The sequence below is a fragment of the Cherax quadricarinatus genome, unplaced genomic scaffold (assembly GCF_038502225.1).
Source record: "Cherax quadricarinatus isolate ZL_2023a unplaced genomic scaffold, ASM3850222v1 Contig500, whole genome shotgun sequence".
NCBI lineage: Eukaryota > Metazoa > Arthropoda > Malacostraca > Decapoda > Parastacidae > Cherax > Cherax quadricarinatus.
In genome coordinates this window covers 72832-95814 of record NW_027195526.1, presented here as the reverse complement: position 1 = coordinate 95814, position 22983 = coordinate 72832, and the positions used below count along the sequence as shown (strand labels likewise).

At 41.0% G+C, this 22983-nt stretch overlaps 1 protein-coding gene across 2 annotated transcripts in view; it reads left to right on the top strand.

Moving 5' to 3' along the window:
• LOC128697889 (gastrula zinc finger protein XlCGF57.1) overlaps positions 1-22983 on the top strand; it is a 126764-nt gene that overhangs the window by 47637 nt on the left and 56144 nt on the right. The window contains exon 1 of one of the 2 annotated variants that reach the window (XM_053789887.2): positions 4458-4886. The exons of the other annotated variant lie outside the window; for it this stretch is intronic. The gene's annotated coding sequence lies outside the window, so the exon portion shown is untranslated. Of the gene's footprint in view, positions 1-4457; positions 4887-22983 lie in introns of those variants that run through there. 2 annotated transcript variants of the gene reach the window in all.

Sequence of the window (22983 nt, the reverse complement as noted above, 5' to 3'; positions counted from 1 at the left end):
TATGTTTCCGATTTGCACGCACTGTGCCACACACATCTGTCATGTTCACTCGCAAAAATTCACTGAATGAGGGGCTTGTGTACCAGTTATCTGTATATAATATATTCCCCTTACCAAGGTATGGTTCTATCATTGTTCTAACCACATCACCAGAGATGCCCAATAACTTCCTGGTATTTTGCAATGTATAATTTCCATTGTACACAATAATATCCAATACCAGACCACTGTAACAATCACACCCCTCAAGGAAGGTTCCTTGATGTTGGTGAGGGGCTCTTGATTTAGGGAATTGGATCTGTGCTCCAGTTCCCCAAATTAAACCTGAATGCCTTCCACATCCCCCCTCCCAGGTGCTGTATAATCCTCCGGGTTTAGCGCTTCCCCTTGTTTATAATAATAATAATGTAACAATCACAAAGCACAAACAACTTTATACCAAAGCGTTTCCTCTTGCTTGGTATGTACTGCTTGAAAGAGAGTCTTCCTTTGAACAGAATCAAAGACTCGTCAATTACAAGCTTCCTGAAGGGATAAAAATGCGTACTGAATTTCTCTTTCAGATACACAAACACATTCCTAATCTTATATAACCTGTCAGTTCTGTCAGGCCTGGTTTTGTCTGAGAAGCGAAGCATACGTAACATTAGCACAAATCGATTCACTGGCATTATATCACTGAAACCTGGGGTTGCAATCAGGCGGTCTGTTGACCAGTATGATTTCACTTTGTGCTTATACACATGTGGCATAAGCATTATTGTGGCAAAGAAAAGATGCATCTCAGCCACAGTTGCCTCCTTCCACTGGTGTAGATATGATTTTGGTGAAAGTAATGTGTTTGCCATGGTGTACTCATAGTATGTGTTGCTTTCCATGACAATACTTTCCATCAGTGGTTCGTCAAAGAATAACTCGAAACATTCCAGTTCAGTGGCATTGTTCCCAAGTGTACAAGATGGCCGTATTCCACTTTGGCTGTCATCAAACTGGTGGGCATTTGGAACAAAATTGACAGCTTCCTGCCAATCCCAGGTGCGGTCTGCTGGTGGGTACTGGACAATGACAGGTGGTTGTGGTTTTGGAGGTTGTGGTTGTGGAGGTTGTGGTTGTGGAGGCTGGTGTGGTGGGTGGGTGGGGGATGGTGGCCTTTGTTGTAGATCAGCTGAGGCAGCGGCGTGGGTGGCAGCGTGGGTGGCAGCATGGCCCACTGCTGGTGCCTCACCGCCGGCACCACTACCACCACGCACATTTTCCATCCCAATTGCAACAGTATCATCGTCATTTTCACTCTCTGTTCCTGTTGTACAGCCACAGGATGTACTCCGAGATGCTCTCCTTCCCCTTGGAATAGCATATGGCACACTACCAGAGCGCATATATCGTCGTATATACTGACGCTTCACTGGGGAATATTGCACTTCACTATCACTACTGGAACTAGTTTGAAGAGCTTGTAGTTCATATTCACTATCACTATCATCACCCATGCTCTCATCTGAGTCTGGGATTTGGGAAAATAGAAGTTTCCTTTTGGATTCTGGTACAACTGAAGGTGAACAAGACGGCCCAGCACCAGAGGTGGAAGGCTGAGGGTCGTCTGGGTTTTCCTCACTATTACCGATATTATGGTCATTAGTTTCAGTCAAAACCTCACCAAAACCTTGAAACTCATCTTCACTGGCACTTCCATCTGTATTAGAACTGTCACTGGGGAACAAAAGTGTCCCAATTCGCCAAGGAGTGAGGAGCTTCTTACCGCGAGGCATGGTGGATATTGTTTACTAAGATGGCGTTCCCACAATGCACCACTGGGTCCCAGATTTTTTTTCTACTGCGCAACCACAGCCTGATCAGCCGGGCTGTGGCTCGTACGTTGGTTTGCGTGCAGCCAGCAGCAACAGCCTGGTTGATCAGGCTCTGATCCACCAGGAGGCCTGGTCACAGACCGGGCCGCGGGGGCGTTGACCCCCGGAACTCTCTCCAGGTAAACTCCAGGTAAACACCGACCACACAGACCCATTCTCTCACATGTAGGCCTACCAGCCTTTTCCCGCAAGATTTGACGGCACTAGAATTTGTGCTTACTAGTACGTCAAAAAACCCTGCGCGTAAGACGTACTAGTACATCCGAAACCCTCAAAGGGTTAAAGACACAGCATCAGCAACACAGCCACTTGATACTGGAGTTCCGCAGGGAAGTGTCCTTGGTCCCCTGCTCTTCCTCATATATATCAATGATCTTCCAAACGTATCTCAACACCTGAACCCCATTCTCTTTGCTGACGACACGACTTAAGTCATCTCTCACCCTAATCTTGCCACCCTCAACACCATTGTTAACCCTTTCAGGGTCCGTCCCGTAGATCTACGGCTTTGCGTTCAGTGTCCAAACCGTAGATCTACGTCATGAGCTCAGCTCACTCTGATAAACTGTGAGTGGTACACTTGGGCCTAGATATGAGAGAATACATCTATGTGGTATGTGTGCACCACATAAAACAAATCCTGCAGCACACTGTGTATAATGAGAGAAAAAAAACTGAAACCAAGATTTTAGATTAAAACAGCAACTTTGCAGTGTTTTTTCGTATGTTTTTTATAGTTGTATTTGCAATTTCTTGGTCTCATTTGATAGAATGGAAGACATATTACAGAAATAGAGATGATTTTGATTGGTTTTAGCACCGGAAATGGCTTGAAACTGAGCTCAAAGTAGCGGAAATGTTAAATTTTTGTCGATGTTCAAGAGTAAACAAACGACCTCTCACGTCTAATACATACCAGCTGGTGAATCTGATACACATTCACAAATGTGGTGATGATATTTATACAATCATTACAGTAAATCTTCTATTTTTTGGTGTGAATAAAAATTCATTATGTAAATAAAAAATAAAAATGGGATTTATTTGTAAAGCCTCAAAACGTAACTAATGAACCGAGGAAATGTTAGTTTAGTGCCAGGAATGCCTACATTGTTTATTCTGGATGTTATTTTGAAATTGGAATATTTTGAACTTTGTGTTAAATTGGCCAAATTACCAATTTCCAATCACTTTATTTTGTAGTTGAAACAGTTGACTTGGCGATTTCTTGTGCTCAATCGATAGAATAGAAGTAATACTAGTAAAATAGCTAAGAATTTGGTCGACTGGAATGATGTAATTGGCCTAAAATAGAAGTCAAAGTCGGCAAAATCGCCGATTCGTAAATATCGCTGACACATCAAAATTCGCGAGAGCATAATTTTGTCAATTTTCCATCAAATTTCGTACTTTTTATTTTATTACCTTCACAAAAAGAATCTCTACCATTTCATAAGGAAAAATAACAAATTTTTTTTTGGAAAATTCTTGGACACTGGGGCACCACTTCAGATTTGGGCCTTGGACCCTGAAGGGCTTAATGAGGAGCTGATCAAAATATCGACTTGGATGACAGCCAATAAACTTACGCTTAACACTGACAAAACCTACTACATTATGTTTGGTAGCAGAGCAGGAGATGCGCAAATTAACATTAAGATTGACAACACTCTAATTGCCAGGCATAATGAGGGCAAATTCCTAGGCCTATACCTCAACAACAACCTGAACTTCAGCACCCATATCCAACACATAACCAAAAAAGTATCCAAAACGGTTGGGAGCCTCTCCAAGATACGATACTACGTGCCGCTAACTGCCCTTCTCACACTATACCATTCACTTACATATCCATACCTCACCTATGCTATCTGTGCTTGGGGTTCAACTGCAGCAACACACCTAAAGCCAATAATAACCCAACAAAAAGCCGCAGTAAGAATAATCACTAAATCCCATCCCTGGCAACGCACCCCCCCACTCTTCATAGATCTAAACTTACTCCCTGTTCAGTACATCCACACTTACTACTGTGCAATCTACATCTACAGGACCTTAAATTCCAATATGAACCTTGACCTAAAACGCTTTCTTGATAGTTGTGACAGAACCCACAGGCACAACACCAGACACAAACATCTCTATGACATTCCCCGTGTCCGACTAAACCTTTACAAAAATTCAATGTATGTCAAAGGCCCTAAAATCTGGAACACCCTACCTGAAAATTCTAAAACTGCAGACACATTCATCACCTTCAAAACTACCATCAGAAAACATCTTATATCCCTGATACACCCTGTCAACTAATTACACGAATACCACCTGGTGGTTAACACTTTCACTCACTCACCCATTTGACCATAAACAGAAATATCAATCTTAATCTCAAAATAATGAGTCTTAACTAGTCATAAGTTGGCCTGTGATACTCCAATACTGAAACTATGTATAGTGCCAAAACAAAAGCATTCACATTGCTAAACTCACAAACTAGTATTTAGTCACTTAGCCATAATACCAACTTATCTCATGATTTTGTAATATTTTAAACTTAAGATTTAATCTAAGTCTGCCCAAAATGCCTAGCCATGCTAGGTGTTCTAGTGGTACACTCTGTAATCATTATTTTACTACATGTAAACCACACAATAACCAAATTCTGTAAACTCAGCATTGTAATACTTATAGAGAATGAACTTTGAACCCTAACACCATCACTACCCTCCACACCATCCCTAACACCACCACTACCCGCAACACCATCCCTAACACCACCACTGCCCTCAACACCACATATACTCAGTTGGATTTACCATGCCAAAATCTGTCGCTGTAAATAAGTTTAGAGTGATATTTTAATGAGACACTTGTGAAATATGAAGTGAGCTTTTTTACCACATCAGTTTTACAGGTTGACACCTGTTTTCCTACCTCAGCTCATTTCAAAGCCCAGCCCTATCTGAGGTATACTAGCACCCCCCAGGATGCCACCCACACCAGTCAGCTAACACCCAGGTACCTACTTCTGGGTGAACAGGGGCAGCAGGTGTAATCTACTGTCTACGTGTTCCAAAAATATCTCTTAATTTTGTAATAATGTTGGTAGAATTACCGACAATATGTAAAGTAAAAGGACACAAGTGCAACTACAGTGGACCGCCGGTTAACGATATTTTTTCATTCCAGAAGTATGTTCAGGTGCCAGTACTGACCGAATTTGTTCCCATAAGGAATATTGTGAAGTAGATCAGTCCATTTCAGACCCCCAAACATCACGTACAAACGCGCTTACATAAATACACTTACATAATTGGTCGCATTGAGAGTTGATCGTTAAGCGGGGGTCCACTGTAATGCTTGACAAAGCTCCTGGAGAGCGAAACATTGCCACAAAAAAATGTCACATTAGTTGCACTTGTGTCCTTTTACTCTTAATTTTGCATAATAATTGCCCCAAGGGGAAAGTTGTTCAAAATCTAAGAGAAGCTGTGATGTACTTCCCATCAGTGAAAGTGTGATAATTCTCCACTTATTGTGCATAATTTATCAGTTAAACTTTATAATAGGTATGTGTATGACTTATATATAGGGTTTGCCACTTTCCATGATTTGGGTATCCATGGCAAGTCCTGTATCCCCCACGGATACAGGGATCCTACTGTACATGCATACATTAGCATTTACAGTGGTACCTCGGTATACATCCTTAATCCGTTCCAGGACCTTGGACTTGTACCAAACGGGACATATATCAAACAAATTTTCCCATAAGAAATATGTATAGGGAAAACAATTAATCCATTCCCATGAAAAAATATCCTATTGTTATTGGCATATTATACGTTGATGGGGTTGTATAAAATAATTTAAACACTGCTTAATACTAAAATATGTAATTTAAACACTGTTTAATACTAAAATACATACATAAATAGAAAAGAATTAGATGAAATAAATGCAAATTTAACCTCACTTTACTTTGCTGAAAAGAGTTGAGTGCCTACTAGGATGGTGCTGAGAAGGGAGGAAGAGGAGGAAATGTTATTGTTTGGACAGAGAGTCCCCTTCTCTTTTCTGCCTTTTTTTACTATTTGGACCTGGTTGAAGCTCACCAGGTTTGACTTTTACTAAAAATCTATCCAAAGAACTTTGCTTCTGTCTTCTCCTCAGGATGTTTCGGAAATGTGACATTGTCTGGTCATTCCAGACAGTGCTATTACGGCTTGTTTGGGCTTTGTTGGGGTGATATATCTCTGCAAAGTTTTTGATGTCCATCCATTTGGCAAAGATTTCCTTGATTAATAAAGTAGGGGCTTCCTCTGTCTCCTCTTCCAAGCCTGAAGAGAGTGCATCCATCTTAGTCTTGTGCTCCTCCTTCTCAAGTTCCTGCAGCTCCTCAGTGGTCAGCTCTTCCCTGTGCCCCTCCACTAACTCCTCCACATCATCATCACTCACATCCAGACCCATGGACCTGCCCAGAGAGACAATATCCTCCACTATAGACACAGCCTCGAAGTCCCTTTCAGCCACTGCTTCTGGCCACAAATTCCTCCAAGCAGAGTTCATTGTTCTATATAAAACTTCTTGCTGGACTTTGTCAATGAGAGTTATGCAGTGAGTGATAGTTAAATGATCATTCCAAAACTCTCTCAGGGTTAACTATGTCAGAGGCCACTTCAAAGCACCTCTGAAATAGTGCTTTAGTGTAGAGTTTCTTGAAATTACTGATGACCTGCTGATCCATGGGCTGAATGAGAGGAGTCGTGTTAAGGGGAAGAAACTTTACAGCGAGTTGTATTCCAAAGGTCTTATACCAAGCAAAAATTTTTGTGCCCGAAGAGGACGTGTACCAAGTTGGACTTATTCCAAAGCAGACGTATACCAAGGTACCACTGTATATAGAAATTCGTACATACACACGCTTGTATATGTGCATGCTTACTGATAAACAAGCATATGTAAGCACATATATGCACACACATGCCTAAGTGCACATACATATGTACATGATGACAATTGTTTTTATTTATTTAAATACAGTATAGTCTATAAAGGATTAATTAACATGATTGGCATACTTTATAACAATGCATAATTAAAATTTACCACTCAGTAAGCTATGTCTAGTCTTAAGTATAGCCTCTCCTCACTTAACAACGGAGTTTCGTTCCTAAGACCATGTCGGTAAACGAATTCGTTGCTAAGCAAGGATCATACTATAATGGTAGTGCGTTTGTGTTAACCATCATTGCAACACTCTTTAACAAATCCATTGAATCCTCCACCTTCCCTACAGTTCTCAAAATAGCAAGGGTCACCCCGATCCATAAAGGAGGAGACCAAACAGAGTTGAATAACTATAGGCCAATATCCAATTTACACCCTCTCACAAAATTCTTCGAAAAATTAATTCATAAACGAATCTACTCCTACCTCATCTCCCAAAACATTCTCAACCCCTGCCAATTTGGATTCAGGCCTAATAAAAATACGTACTAATGATGCTATTATACACATGCTAGAACATATATACACTGCAATAGAGAAAAAAGAAGTCCCACTGGGGATCTTCATTGACTTACGTAAAGCTTTTGATACAGTTGACCATGACTTGCTCCACGTAAAATTGTCACACTATGGTATAAGAGGGCACTCCCTCAACTACCTCAAGTCTTACCTCAGCAACAGAAGCCAATATGTGTACGCAAATGGGGCAAGCTCTTCCGCACAACCAATTACAGTTGGTGTCCCACAGGGAAGTGTCCTTGGCCCTCTTCTCTTTCTCCTATACATAAATGACCTACCAAATGCTTCGCAATTACTCAAACCCACACTTTTTGCAGATGACACTACATACGTCTTCTTTCACCCGAGCCCAGTCACGCTAGCCAATACTGTAAACACCGAATTACAGAAAATATCTACCTGGATGAGGACTAACAAACTTACACTAAACATTGACAAAACCTACTTCATTCAGTTTGGTAACAGAGCTATAGATGTACCTCTTAACATAACGATAAACGGATCACCTATCACAAAGCTAACAGAGGGAAAATTCTTAGGAATCCACCTCGATAATAGACTCAAATTTCATACACATGTACAACAAATTTCTAAGAAAATTTCCAAGACTGTAGGCATACTATCGAAGATACGGTACTATGTTCCACAGTCAGCCCTCCTGGCCCTTTATCACTCTCTTATTTACCCCTATCTCACCTATGGAATTTGTGCATGGGGCTCAACAACAATTAACCATCTCAAACCACTAATTACCCAACAAAAGGCTGCAGTTAGAATGATAACAAATTCTCACTACAGGCAGCACACTCCACCAATATTCAAAACACTCAACCTACTCACCATACAAAACATCCATACTTATTATTGCACCTATTACATACATAGAACACTTAACTCTGATATTAACCCTCCCCTCAAACATCTCCTTGCCAACCTCAACAGAACACATGACCATAACACAAGGCACAGATCACTCTTTGATGTTCCTCGTGTCCATCTCACGCTATGCAAAAACTCAATGCACATAAAAGGCCCTAAAATCTGGAATTCATTACCTGTAAATATAAAAGAAACACTACCTGTTTATAAATTCAAGTCTCTTCTCAAAGATCACTTACTCACTCAAAACCAAATAAATACTGAATAACTGAACCTTATAAATTGTATATCCAAAATGTTACTCACAATTATATCACATAAATGTTAAACCTAGGACCCAATCTAACTTTGTTATTTTTTTTAAATACACTACCAAACAGAATACTCCATTCTACTGAATGTACAGCAATGCATGCAACCATATGACCTGTCTTTGTAATACTCATTTGTGCTTTATAGTTATCTGTTTACAATAATGTCTTATCACTGATTTCATCATTGCTTAGTTAATCTTAAGTTAATTTTAAGCCAGCCCGTAATGCTATGCATATAAGTGGCTTTGGCATGCTGCTCTTACCTGTATTTTTTTTTTGTACCTCTGTATGTATGCTTAAATTTCTAAATAAATAAATAAATAAATAATGTCACCTTTGCACTATTTATAACATTTTTAGTTTATATTATAATAAACAGAATAGAGAAAATCAGCTCTAATATACAGGTCCTCCATCACAAATCCGGCATCATTGGCACCTGTAGTGTGCCGGATTACTGAGTTTGCCTGATTACAGAGTGGTTAGGTTAGAATACACTTAATAAAATTAACCAACTTGACTTGCACAAAGCTCATTGAACATCAGCAAAAATCGAACATTTCCGCTACTTTCAGCTCAATTTCAAGGTACTTTTCATCATGAAAGCAATCAAAATCATGTCTATTTCTGTAATATACTTTCCATTCTATCAAACGAGTCCAAAAAATGAGAATATAACCATAAAAAACATACGAAAATATACTGCAAAGAGGCGGCTAATGGCAGAGAAGTGAACTCCCTTATTTATCGTCCGTCTTTTTTATTTTTGTTGTACATTAAGAAGCATCTTTCCATCATATATTGCCCAAGTTTCAATGAGATAGCCCAACAAACAACCGAGAAAAAAAAATATTTACCAAAAATCATATATGGCAAGCCCAAGCCAGGTACTGGAAATAAGTCACTTAGACTTTTTTTGGGTTATCCTAGGTTCTCTATACATACGCTGCTATGTGTGATAATTTATGTAACTATATTTGTGTATATCTGAATAAACTTATTTACTTCTAGTCTGTCAGCTGAGTACAAGAAACCACCCATTCACTTATTTCAACTACCCAATAAAGTGGTCAGAAATTGGCAATTTGGCTGATTTCACACAAATTTCAACAGATGCCAATTTCAAAATAGGGTCCAGAATAAACAATGCAGACATTCCTGGCACTAAAATAACATTTTCTCTGTTAATTAGTCACGGCTACAGGCCCCTCTTATACAGTGGACCCCCGAATAACGATATTATTTCAATCCAGAAGTCTGTTTGGGTGCCGTTATAGACCTAATTTGTTCCCATAAGAAATATTGTGAATTAGATTAGTTCTTTTCAGACCCCTAAAAATACACCTACAAAAGCACTTACAACAATAAACTTACATAATTGGTCGAGTTGGGAGCTGATCGTTATCCGGGGGTCCACTGTATTACTCTTGCTTACCATTTGGAATTTTTATTCACAAAAAAATAGAAGATTTACTGTTATGCAGACTGCTGCATTATTGTAATAATTATATAAATAATGTCAACCCATTCTTGACTCCGAATTGGAATTTGGACTGGCAGGCTAAAGAATAGAACATTTTCGCTACTGTGAGCGCAATTTCAAGGTAATTTTCATCATGAAAGCAATCAAAATCATACCTATTTCTGTAATATATCTTTCATTCTATCAAATGAGACTGAAAAAATGAGAATATAACCTTAAAAACCATACAAAAATATACCGTTAAGCGGCCACTAATGGCTGAGAAGTGAACTCCGCTATTTATGGTCTGATTTCTTTCATTTTTGATGTGTGTTAAGAAGTATCTTTCCATCATACATTGCCCAAGTTTCAATAAGATGACCCAACAAACAACTGAGAAAATAATATAATACAGTGGACCCCCGGTTTGCGATATTAATCCGTTCCTGAGAGCTCATCGTAAACCAAAATTATCGGAAAGCGAATTAATTTTCCCCATAAGAAATACAGTGGACCCCCGCATACCGATGGCACCACATAACGATTAATCCGCATACCGCTTGCTTTAATCGCAAAAATTTTGCCTCGCATACCGCTTAAAAACCCGCTCACCGATTTTCGTCCAAGACGCGTCCAATGTGCGCCCTCAGCCAGCCTCACATGTGCCGCCCGTGCCATTGTTTACCAGCCAGCCTCCGCGGTAACATCCAAGCATACAATCGGAATATTTCGTATTATTACAGTGTTTTCGGTGCTGTTTCTGGAAAATAAGTGACCATGGGCCCCAAGAAAGCTTCTAGTGCCAACCCTACACCAATAAGGGTGAGAATTCCAATAGAAATGAAGAAAGAGATCATTGATAAGTATGAAAGTGGAGTGCGTATCGCCGACCTGGTCAGGTTGTACAAGAAACCCCAATCAACCATCGCTACTATTGTGGGCACCAGAAAGGCAATCAAGGAAGCTGTTCTTGCCAAAGGTTTAACTGTGTTTTCGAAACAAAGATCGCATGTGATGGAAGATGTTGAGAGACTCTTATTGGTGTGGATAAATGAAAAACAGCTAGCAGGAGATAGCATCTCTCAAGCGATCATAAGCGAAAAGGCTAGGAAGTTGCATCAGGATTTAATTAAAAAAATGCCTGCAACTACTGCTGATGTGAGTGAATTTAAGGCCAGCAAAGGTTGGTTTGAGAGATTTAAGAAGCGTAGTGGCATACATAGTGTGATAAGGCATGGTGAGGCTGCCAGTTCGGACCACAAAGCGGCTGAAAAATATGTGCATGAATTCAAGGAGTACATAGAGACTGAAGGACTGAAACCTGAACAAGTGTTTAATTGTGATGAAACAGGCCTGTTTTGGAAGAAAATGCCAAGCAGGACCTACATTACTCAGGAGGAAAAGGCACTCCCAGGACATAAGCCTATGAAAGACAGGCCTACTTTGTTGATGTGTTCCAATGCTACTGGTGATTGCAAAGTTAAGCCTTTATTAGTGTATCACTCTGAAACTCCCAGACCGTTCAGGCAAAAGAATGTCCTCAAGGAGAATTTGTGTGTGCTGTGGAGGGCAAACAGTAAGGCATGGGTCACTAGAGACTTTTTCTATGACTGGTTACACCATGCATTTGCCCCCAATGTGAAAGATTACCTAACTGAAAAGAAATTAGAACTTAAGTGCCTACTGGTGTTAGACAATGCCCCTGGTCATCCTACAGACGTGGCAGAGCGACTTTATGGGGACATGAAATTCATTAACATCAAGTTTTTGCCTCCTAATACCACTCCTCTCCTGCAGCCCATGGACCAGCAGGTTATTGCAAACTTCAAAAAACTGTACACAAAAGCTCTGTTTGAAAGGTGCTTTGTAGTGACCTCAGAAACTCAACTGACTCTAAGAGAGTTTTGGAGAGAGCACTTTAATATCCTCAATTGTGTAAACCTTATAGGTAAGGCTTGGGAGGGAGTGACTAAGAAGACCTTGAACTCTGCTTGGAAGAAACTGTGGCCAGAATGTGTAGACAAAAGGGATTTTGAAGGGTTTGAGGCTAACCCTGAGAGGATTATGCCAGTTGAGGAATCCATTGTGGCATTGGGAAAGTCCTTGGGGTTGGAGGTTAGTGGGGAGGATGTGGAAGAGTTGGTGGAGGAGGACAATGAAGAAGTAACCACTGATGAGCTGATAGATCAACTTCAAGAGCAAGAGGCCAGACCTGAGAAAACTGGTTCAGAGGAGGGGAGAGAGAAATTGAAGAAGTTGCCTACTACAAAGATTAAGGAAATGTGTGCAAAGTGGCTTGAAGTGCAAACCTTTTTTGATGAAAATCACCCTCACACAGCTATTGCAAGCCGTGCTGGTGATTATTACACTGACAATGTTGTGAAACACTTTAGGGAAGTCATAAAGGAACGAGAGGTACAGGCCACTATGGACAGATATGTTGTGCGAAAGAAGTCCAGTGACTCTGAAGCTGGTCCTATTGACATTAAAAGAAGAAGGGAAGTAACCCCTGAAAAGGACTCGACACCTCAAGTCTTAATGGAAGGGGATTCCCCTTCTAAACACTAACACACACTCTCCCCTCCTCCCATCCCATCAATCATCACCAGATCTTCAATAAAAGTAAGTGTCATGTAAGTGTGCATGCCTTTTTCAGTTTGTGTGTACTAAAATTAACATTTCATGTGGTAAAAAAAATTTTTTTTTCATACTTTTGGGTGTCTTGCACGGATTAATTTGATTTCCATTATTTCTTATGGGGAAAATTCATTCGCATACCGATTATTTCGCATAACAATTACCCCTCTTGCACGGATTAAAATCGGTATGCGGGGGTCCACTGTAATGGAAATCAAATTAATCCGTGCAAGACACCCAAAAGTATGAAAAAAAAAAGTTTTACCACATGAAATATTAAGTTTAATGCACACAAACTGAAGAAGACATGCACAGTTTGTAGTACTCTACTAACAATAGAATACATGACATTTACCTTTAATGAAGATCTGGTGATGATTGATGGCATGGGAGGAGGGGAGAGTGTCAAACTTATTGTTTAGAAGGGGAATCCCCTTCCATTAGGACTTGAGGTAGCAAGTCCTTTTCCAGGGTTACTTCCCTTCTTCTTTTAATGCCACTAGGACCAGCTTGAGAGTCACTGGACTTCTGTCACACGACATATCTGTCCATAGAGGCCTGTACCTCTCGTTCCTGTATGACTTTCCTAAAGTGGTTCACAACAGTGTCATTGTACAGGTTGCCAACACGGCTTGCAGTAGCTGTGTCAGGGTGATTTTCATCAAAAAAGCTTTGCACTTCAAGCCACTTTTCACACATTTCCTTAATCTTTGAAGTAGGCAACTTCTTCAATTTCTCCATCCCTTCCTCCGAAGCAGTTTCCTCAGGTCTGGCCTCTTGCTGTTGAAGATGATCTAGCAGCTCATCAGTGGTTAGTTCGTCATTGTCCTCCTCCACCAACTCCTCCACATCCTCCCCACTAACCTCCAACCCCAAGGACTTCCCCAGTGCCACAATGGATTCCTCAAATGGCATAGGATTTCCAGGGTTAGCCTCAAACCCTTCAAAATCCCTTTTGTCTACACATTCTGGCCAGTTTTTTCCAGGCAGAGTTCAAGGTCCTCTTAGTCACTCCCTCCTAAGCCTTACCTATAAGGTTTACACAATTGAGGATATTAAAATGATCCTTTCAAAACTCCTTTAGAGTCTGTAAAGTAAAAGGACACAAGTGCAACTAATGTGACATTTTATCAAGCCATTAATGGCTTGATAAAGCTCCTGGAGAGCGAAACGTTGCCACAATAAAATGTCACATTAGTTGCACTTGTGTCCTTTTACTTTACATATTGTCAGTAATTCTACCAACTTTATTACAATCCTTTAGAGTCAATAGAGTGTCTGTGGTCACTTCAAAGCACCTTTCAAACATAGCTAGTGTACAGTTTCTTGAAGTTGGAAATGACCTGCTGGTCCATGGGCTGCAGGAGAGGAGTGGTATTAGGAGACAAAAACTTGACCTTAATGAAGCTCATGTCCCCAGAAAGTCGCTCTGCCAAGTCTGTAGGATGACCAGGGGCATTGTCTAATACCAGGAGGCACTGGTAATTAAAATTTACCACTCATGGGTAAATTAGGTAATTTTTCACATTGGGGGCAAATGCATAGTGTAACCAGTCATAGAAAAAGTCCCTAGTGACCCATGCCTTACTGTTTGCCCTCCACAGCACACACAAATTAGCCTTGAGGATATTCTTTTGCCTGAACGCTCTGGGAGTTTCAGAGTGATACACTAATAAAGGCTTCACTTTGCAATCACCACTAGCATTGGAACACATCAACAGAGTAAGCCTGTCTTTCATAGGCTTATGTCCTGGGAGTGCCTTTTCCTCCTGAGTAATGTAGGTCCTGCTTGGCAATTCCTTCCAAAACAGGCCTGTTTCGTCGCAATTAAACACTTGTTCAGGTTTAAATTCTTCACTGTCTATGTAATCCTTGGATTCCTTCACATATTTTTCAGCTGCTTTTTGGTCCGAACTGGCAGCCTCACCATGCCTAGTCACACTATGTATGCCACTACGATTCTTAAATCTTTTAAACCAACCTTTGCTGGCCTTAAATTCACTCACATCACCACTAGTTGCAGGCAGTTTCTTTACCAAATCGTCATGCAACTGCCTAGCCTTTTCACAAATGATCGCTTGAGAGATGCTATCTCCTGCTATTTGTTTTTCATTTATCCACACCAATAAAAGTCTCTCAACATCTTCTAACACTTGCGGTCGCTGTTTTGTAATCACAGTTGCACCTTTTGCAACAACAGCTTCCTTGATTGCCATTTTCCTGGTCACTATAGTGGAGATGGTTGATTGGGGTTTTGTATGCAACTTGGCCAGCTCCGACACATGCACTTCACTTTTGTACTTTGCAATTATCTCTTTCTTCATTTCAATAGTCATTAGCACCCTTGTTCTCAAAGGGTTGGCACTAGAAGCTTTCTTGGGGCGCATTGTGACTTATTTTGCAGAAACAAGCACCAAAAACACTGTGATAATATGGAATGTACCGAATGTATCCTTAGATGTGAGCACACTGGCTGGCTGGCTTATAAACATTGGCACACACGGGGCAGGTCAGGCCACACGTGGACGTGTCTCGGACAATTCGCGTATATCGGGTTTTGTAACGGGAACCCAGGCAAAATTTTTGCGATACAATGCATCGAATACCGGATTTATCGGATACCGATGGCATCGCGAACCGGGGGTCCACTGTAATAATAATAATAGTAATAATAATACAGTGGACCCCCGGTTTACGATCAGCTCCCAATGCGACCAATTATGTAAGTGCATTTATGTAAGTGCGTTTGTATGTGGATGTTTGGGGGTCTGAAATGGGCTAATCTAATTCACAATATTCCTTATGGGAACAAATTCGGTCAGTACTGGCACCTAAACGTACTTCTGGAATGAAATAATATCGTAAACTGGGGGTCCACTGTATCTTTATTTACTACATGTACATGTTTACCTGGAGAGAGTTTACCTGGAGAGAGTTCCGGGGGTCAACGCCCCCGCGGCCCGGTCTGAGACCAGGCCTCCTGGTGGATCAGAGCCTGATCAACCAGGCTGTTGCTGCTGGCTGCACGCAAACCAACATACGAGCCACAGCCCGGCTGATCCGGAACTGACTTTAGGTGCTTGTCCAGTGCCAGCTTGAAGACTGCCAGGGGTCTGTTGGTAATCCCCCTTATGTGTGCTGGGAGGCAGTTGAACAGTCTCGGGCCCCTGACACTTATTGTATGGTCTCTTAACGTGCTAGTGACACCCCTGCTTTTCATTGGGGGGATGGTGCATCGTCTGCCAAGTCTTTTGCTTTCGTAGTGGGTGATTTTCGTGTGCAAGTTCGGTACTAGTCCCTCTAGGATTTTCCAGGTGTATATAATCATGTATCTCTCCCTCCTGCGTTCCAGGGAATACAGGTTTAGGAACCTCAAGCGCTCCCAATAATTGAGGTGTTTTATCTCCGTTATGCGCGCCGTGAAAGTTCTCTGTACATTTTCTAGGTCGGCAATTTCACCTGCCTTGAAAGGTGCTGTTAGTGTGCAGCAATATTCCAGCCTAGATAGAACAAGTGACCTGAAGAGTGTCATCATGGGCTTGGCCTCCCTAGTTTTGAAGGTTCTCATTATCCATCCTGTCATTCTTCTAGCAGATGCGATTGATACAGTGTTATGGTCCTTGAAGGTGAGATCCTCCGACATGATCACTCCCAGGTCTTTGACGTTGGTGTTTCGCTCTATTTTGTGGCCAGAATTTGTTTTGTACTCTGATGAAGATTTAATTTCCTCATGTTTACCATATCTGAGTAATTGAAATTTCTCATCGTTGAACTTCATATTGTTTTCTGCAGCCCACTGAAAGATTTGGTTGATGTCTGCCTGGAGCTTTGCAGTGTCTGCAATGGAAGACACTGTCATGCAGATTCGGGTGTCATCTGCAAAGGAAGACACGGTGCTGTGGCTGACATCCTTGTCTATGTCGGATATAAGGATGAGGAACAAGATGGGAGCGAGTACTGTGCCTTGTGGAACAGAGCTTTTCACCGTAGCTGCCTCGGACTTTACTCTGTTGACGACTACTCTCTGTGTTCTGTTAGTGAGGAAATTATAGATCCATCGACCGACTTTTCCTGTTATTCCTTTAGCACGCATTTTGTGCGCTATTACGCCATGGTCACACTTGTCGAAGGCTTTTGCAAAGTCTGTATATATTACATCTGCATTCTTTTTGTCTTCTAGTGCATTTAGGACCTTGTCGTAGTGGTCCAATAGTTGAGACAGACAGGAGCGACCTGTTCTAAACCCATGTTGCCCTGGGTTGTGTAACTGATGGGTTTCTAGATACGTGGTGATCTTGCTTCTTAGGACCCTTTCAAAGATTTTTATGATATGGGATGTTAGTGCTATTGGTCTGTAGTTCTTTGCTGTTGCTTTACTGCCCCCTTTGTGGAGTGGGGCTATGTCTGTTGTTTTTAGTAACTGTGGGACGACCCCCGTGTCCATGCTCCCTCTCCATAGGATGGAAAAGGCTCGTGATAGGGGCTTCTTGCAGTTCTTGATGAACACAGAGTTCCATGAGTCTGGCCCTGGGGCAGAGTGCATGGGCATGTCATTTATCGCCTGTTCGAAGTCATTTGGCGTCAGGATAACATCGGATAGGCTTGTGTTAATCAAATTTTGTGGCTCTCTCATAAAAAATTCATTTTGATCTTCGACTCTCAGTCTGGTTAGCGGCTTGCTAAAAACTGAGTCATATTGGGACTTGAGTAGCTCACTCATTTCCTTGTTGTCATCTGTGTAGGACCCATCTTGTTTAAGTAGGGGCCCAATACTGGACGTTGTTCTCGATTTTGATTTGGCATAGGAGAAGAAATACTTTGGGTTTCTTTCGATTTCATTTATGGCTTTTAGTTCTTCCCGCGATTCCTGACTCCTAAAGGATTCTTTTAGCTTAAGTTCGATGCTTGCTATTTCTCTGACCAGTGTCTCCCTACGCATTTCAGATATATTGACCTCTTTTAGCCGCTCTGTTATTCTTTTCCGTCGCCTGTAAAGGGAGCGCCTGTCTCTTTCTGTTTTACATCTACTCCTCCTTTTTCTTAGAGGAATAAGCCTTGTGCATACATCGAGTGCTACCGAGTTAATCTGTTCTAGGCATAAGTTGGGGTCTGTGTTGCTTAGTATATCTTCCCAGCTTATATCGGTTAGGACTTTGTTTACTTGGTCCCACTTTATGTTTTTGTTATTGAAGTTGAATTTGGTGAATGCTCCCTCGTGACTAATCTCATTATGTCGGTCTGGGGCTCCGCGCATACATGACTGAACCTCAATTATGTTGTGATCTGAGTATATTGTTTTTGATATGGTGATATTTCTTATCAGATCATCATTGTTAGTGAAGATGAGGTCTAGTGTATTCTCCAGTCTAGTAGGCTCTATTATTTGCTGGTTTAAATTGAATTTTGTGCAGAGATTTAAAAGCTCGCGTGAGTGTGAGTTTTCATCAGAGCTGCCTCCTGGTGTTATTACTGCAACAATATTATTTGCTATATTCCTCCATTTTAGGTGCCTTAAGTTGAAATCCCCCAGGAGCAAGATGTTGGGTGCAGGAGCTGGAAGGTTTTCCAGACAGTGGTCAATTTTTAACAGCTGTTCCTGGAATTGCTGGGATGTTGCATCCGGAGGCTTGTAGACTATCACAATGACTAGGTTTTGGTTCTCGACCTTTACTGCTAAAACTTCCACTACATCATTTGAGGCATTTAGCAGTTCTGTGCAAACAAGTGACTCTGCAATGTACAGGCCAACCCCCCCCTTTTGCCTGTTCACTCTGTCACATCTGTATAGGTTGTAACCTGGGATCCATATTTCGTTGTCCAAGTGATCCTTTATGTGGGTCTCAGTGAAAGCCGCGAACATTGCCTTTGCCTCTGCAAGCAGTCCACGGATGAAAGGTATTTTGTTGTTTGTTGCTGGCTTTAGACCCTGTATATTTGCAAAGAAGAATGTTATCGGACTGGTGGTATTGTTGGTACTGATGGGGGATTTTTTTCAGGCATTAGTATCTGTATCTGTTGGTTTGGAGTGGAGGCCATCGACTGTGGTTCCACTCCAGGAATGACTGGATTTGGTGTACGATTTCTGCCATTTCCTGCCAGTTTTTTTTCCTTCCTGGCACTAAAAAACCTCTCCCTCTTGAGTGGCTGTGGCTACCCAGGTTTTCCCATGGCCTGGATGTTTTGTATCTTTTTGTCCCCTTTAGATGGTATGCCTGGCAATTTAAGTTATAGCACAGTCTTTCCTGTACTGAAGAGGTACACAGTTCAGGGTGAAAAAGCTTACAGGAAGGGAGTTTGCATTTTCCTGTTGTCATATGGGCATGGCATTTCCTAGGGTGGTCATAGTTGCACGTCCCATCTGTTTTTCCAGATTTCCCATGCCAGCAGATACCGAGTGCATAGTATGTGCACAGGCTTGGTTTCCGTTTGCCTTGGGTTTCTGTGACTGTATTCCCTGTTGGTGCATGTTTCCCTGTCTTACTTCTATCCTCCCTAGCACCAACAATGGAGCTCCCACCATTTGTTTTTGGTAATATATCCTCACTATTGCTAGTGGAGTCCTCTTGTTTGCTATTTCCTGCGGTATTTCTAGTTTGCAATATTGGTTTTATCTTATCTTTGACTACACTTGTTTCCCTACTATGGCTCCTGTCCCCTATGCGGTCATTCATATGTATTCCTTCCTGCGTATAATTCCCGACTACCTGGACAAAATCTCCAGCTTCACCATTACTGTCTCCCAGGACAGCATCTCCAGCTTCCCCATTACTGTCTCCCAGGACATAGCTGACATCAGTGACATACTACTATATAGAAAGCCGCTTGTTATGCAGAGTATTTCAAGCAAATTAGGTCAGTGTCCCAGGATAACACCCACTCCAGTTGGCTAACACCCAGGTACCCATTTACTGATGGTTGAACATAGACAACAGGTGTAAAGAAACACGCCTAATGTTTCTACCCTGGCTGGGAATCGAATATTTACCAAAAATAATATATGACTAACCCAGTCCAGATACTAGAAATAAGCCACGTTAACTTTTTTGGGTTATCCTAGGTTCTCTACACATATGCTGCTACGTGTGATAATCTATATAGAGAAAATAACTTTTTTGTTTCAGGTTTATGGTGCAGCACGAGTGTATATCACAGTTAGTCCTGTGCTATACTCCGTTTTCTCTAATATAAGCCCCCAAGACAGGGATAGGAGAATGGTATTTGTATACATATCCTCTTCATATCTCCGTCAAACTGCTCGGTGTTATGCCAAATATTATTTCTTCTGGAGTATTTAACATGTTTTATGTTATATATATTGTTTATTATGTCATATTAGATCAATTGTGATAGGCAAATAAGCTGTAGTGTTGATATTAGAGTAATAATAAAGCATATTCCCCTGCTTCATGAGACTGAGTTCATGACAACTGACAGTGGCTTCAAAGCCACCTTATCTTTAATGGATAATGTACTGTGTAGGTGCTTTACGTAGTGAGAAGCATTTCTTTTATTCATTGGAACCATGGCTAGGGCTAAAAGTAAGCAGGTTAAAACAATAAATGGAGAAAAAGAAATTGGAATGACTTATGCAGCAAGTAGCGCCACCAAACAGTACCAGCAGGTTGGTGTGGCGACCCTGGAAATTTGAAATTATGCTAGCCAAAATTAGTGCCGAATAACTGAAGGAACCGAATAACTGATTGCTGGATTTGTGATGGCGGACCTGTACATTACTTGGGTATGCATACTGATCAGAGAGCCCATTGTAAGTTCGAGTTGTTGGTAAACTAGTACATCACTGAGTGAGGAGAGGCTGTAGTGTGTAAACATTAGCATTAGTCTACCTGAAATGCAGAGCATACTAGTGACTTTCTTTGTGCTTATGTAAACTACACTTTGTATACTACACAAAGAAATCAAATTTGTATGTTTGTTGTAAAATGCCCCTGGTTATGTAGAGCATTTTGGGCAACCTTAAAAATAACTTTTAACTACTAAACAATTGTTTAATTAGGTTAGTTTACTAGAATTCTCTGGTTTGCAATTACTACTGATATCACATATTAGAAATTAGTTTAGTATTTATGAGTTTGAGAATATTTTATAACAAATTGGTCAAACATTGATAATGAAGTAAAACATGTTTGTTACATACGAGGAAATATATTGGTGATGTTGTCAACAACAGTATGAATGGTAATACAGTGGACCCCCAGTTTACAATATTATTTCATTCCAGAAGTATGTTCAGGTGCCAGTACTGACCGAATTTGTTCCCATAAGGAATATTGTGAATTAGATTAGTCCATTTCAGACCCCCAAACATACACATACAAACACACTTACGTAAATACACTTACATAATTGGTCGCATTGGGAGCTGATCGTAAACCGGGGGTCCACTGTATAATATGGATAAACAGATTTGTTTTAATAAATTGAGTTGAACATAATTTTTCTGTGCTAATGTTAGGTCAGATTTAGGAGCTTATTAACTATATTTTTTGGAGCAGGTGACAGATAAGGAACCTTTTTGAATATTCTGGAAGAGGAATCCAAATCTAGGTAGGAGCCCTTTATTTGCATGGAGTTCCTAAATAGGTTGAGTTGAACATGTGGTGTTTCAAAGAGATACAGTTATCCCTTGCTTAATGAAAGTTCACTTAGTGGAATTTTGGTTAACAACAACAATAACAAAAGAAAACCTAGGACCTTTTCTCCATTTAATGACCAACTACATGTAGTGATATTTAACAACCAAACTTGTTGGAGCCAAACATTCCACGTTGATTCATGGAGATATCATAGTTTCACTTGATCTTTTAACAATACAGTGGACCCTTGGCTAACAAAGGCATCGTCTAACGATAAATTCGTCCAACGAAGCGTTTGAGCGTAAAAAATTTGGCCTGGCCACTGATGAAAAACTTGACCAACGGGATTCCTCCCGAACCTGTCCGTGCAGCCTGTGTGCCTCAGCTGCCCTGCCATCGTTGTTTACAAGCCAGGGCGGACCGTTGCACGCATACATTCGATACATTTTGTATTCCATCTTTTTTAGTGCTTGTAACAGCTAAATAAGCCACCATGGGCCCAAAGAAAGCTTCTAGGGCCAACCCTGTGGTAAAAAGGGTGAGAAATACTATCAAAATATTATCGTACCACAGTCAGCTGTTGCTGCACCACCGTCAGCTGTACTACTTGAAGATGTGGAGAGACTGTTGTTGGTGTGGCTTAACGAGAAACAGTTGCCGAGAAACAATTAACCCCAGAGGGTTAGCCACGCAGGATAACCCAAGAAAGTCAATGTGTCATCAAGGACTGTGTAACTTATTTCCATTGGGGTCCTTAATCTTGTCCCCCAGGATGCGACCCACACCAGTCGACTAACACCCAGATGAACAGGAAAAAATGTATGGAACTGGTGCTCATTTTGGTGAATTTAAGGCCAGCAAAGGTTGGTTTGAGAGATTTAAGAATCGTAGTGGCATACACAGTGTGATAAGGCATGGCGAAGCTGAAAAATTCCAACCCCAACAAGTGTTCATTTGTGACGAAACAGGCCTGTTCTGGAAATCAGCAAATGGGCAGTTTCTTATACTCATTCGATAGAAAAAATGGAGTTCTAAAGAAATAGCTATGAGTTTGGTCGATTGGAACAATGGAATTAGCCGAAAATAGGGCTCAAAGTGGGCAAAATCGCCGATTCGTAAATATCGCCGAGGTCGCTAACTTCACGTGAGCGTAATTCTGTCAGTTTTTCATTAAATTCCGTTCTTTTGGTGTCATTACAATCGGGAAAAGATTCCCTATCATTTCATAAGAATAAAAAAAAAAAATTGGGGGGGGGAGATTTTGCGACACCAGGAGATACCTCAGGATATGGGGTTGCGACAGTCAAGGGGTTAAGGGGGCTGTAGGGCAATTTTCCGCGCGCTCACTGAAAAATAAAAAAAATATGGAAATTGAGTTATTATTATTATTATCACACTGGCCGATTCCCACCAAGGCAGGGTGGCCCGAAAAAGAAAAACTTTCACCATCATTCACTCCATCACTGTCTTGCCAGAAGGGTGCTTTACACTACAGTTTTTAAACTGCAACATTAACACCCCTCCTGAAAAATAGCTCAACTCTTTGGCAACACAATGGTACCAGAATGAATGTTCTACGACGTTTCTACAAGAAATTATAGTCATTTATATCAGGTATGGTGACAGCGATGTTGGTAGCGAGTCTGCTCACGGCCTATATATTTTTTGGAGTTATTTTCTTGTTTTTTATCACCTTTTCT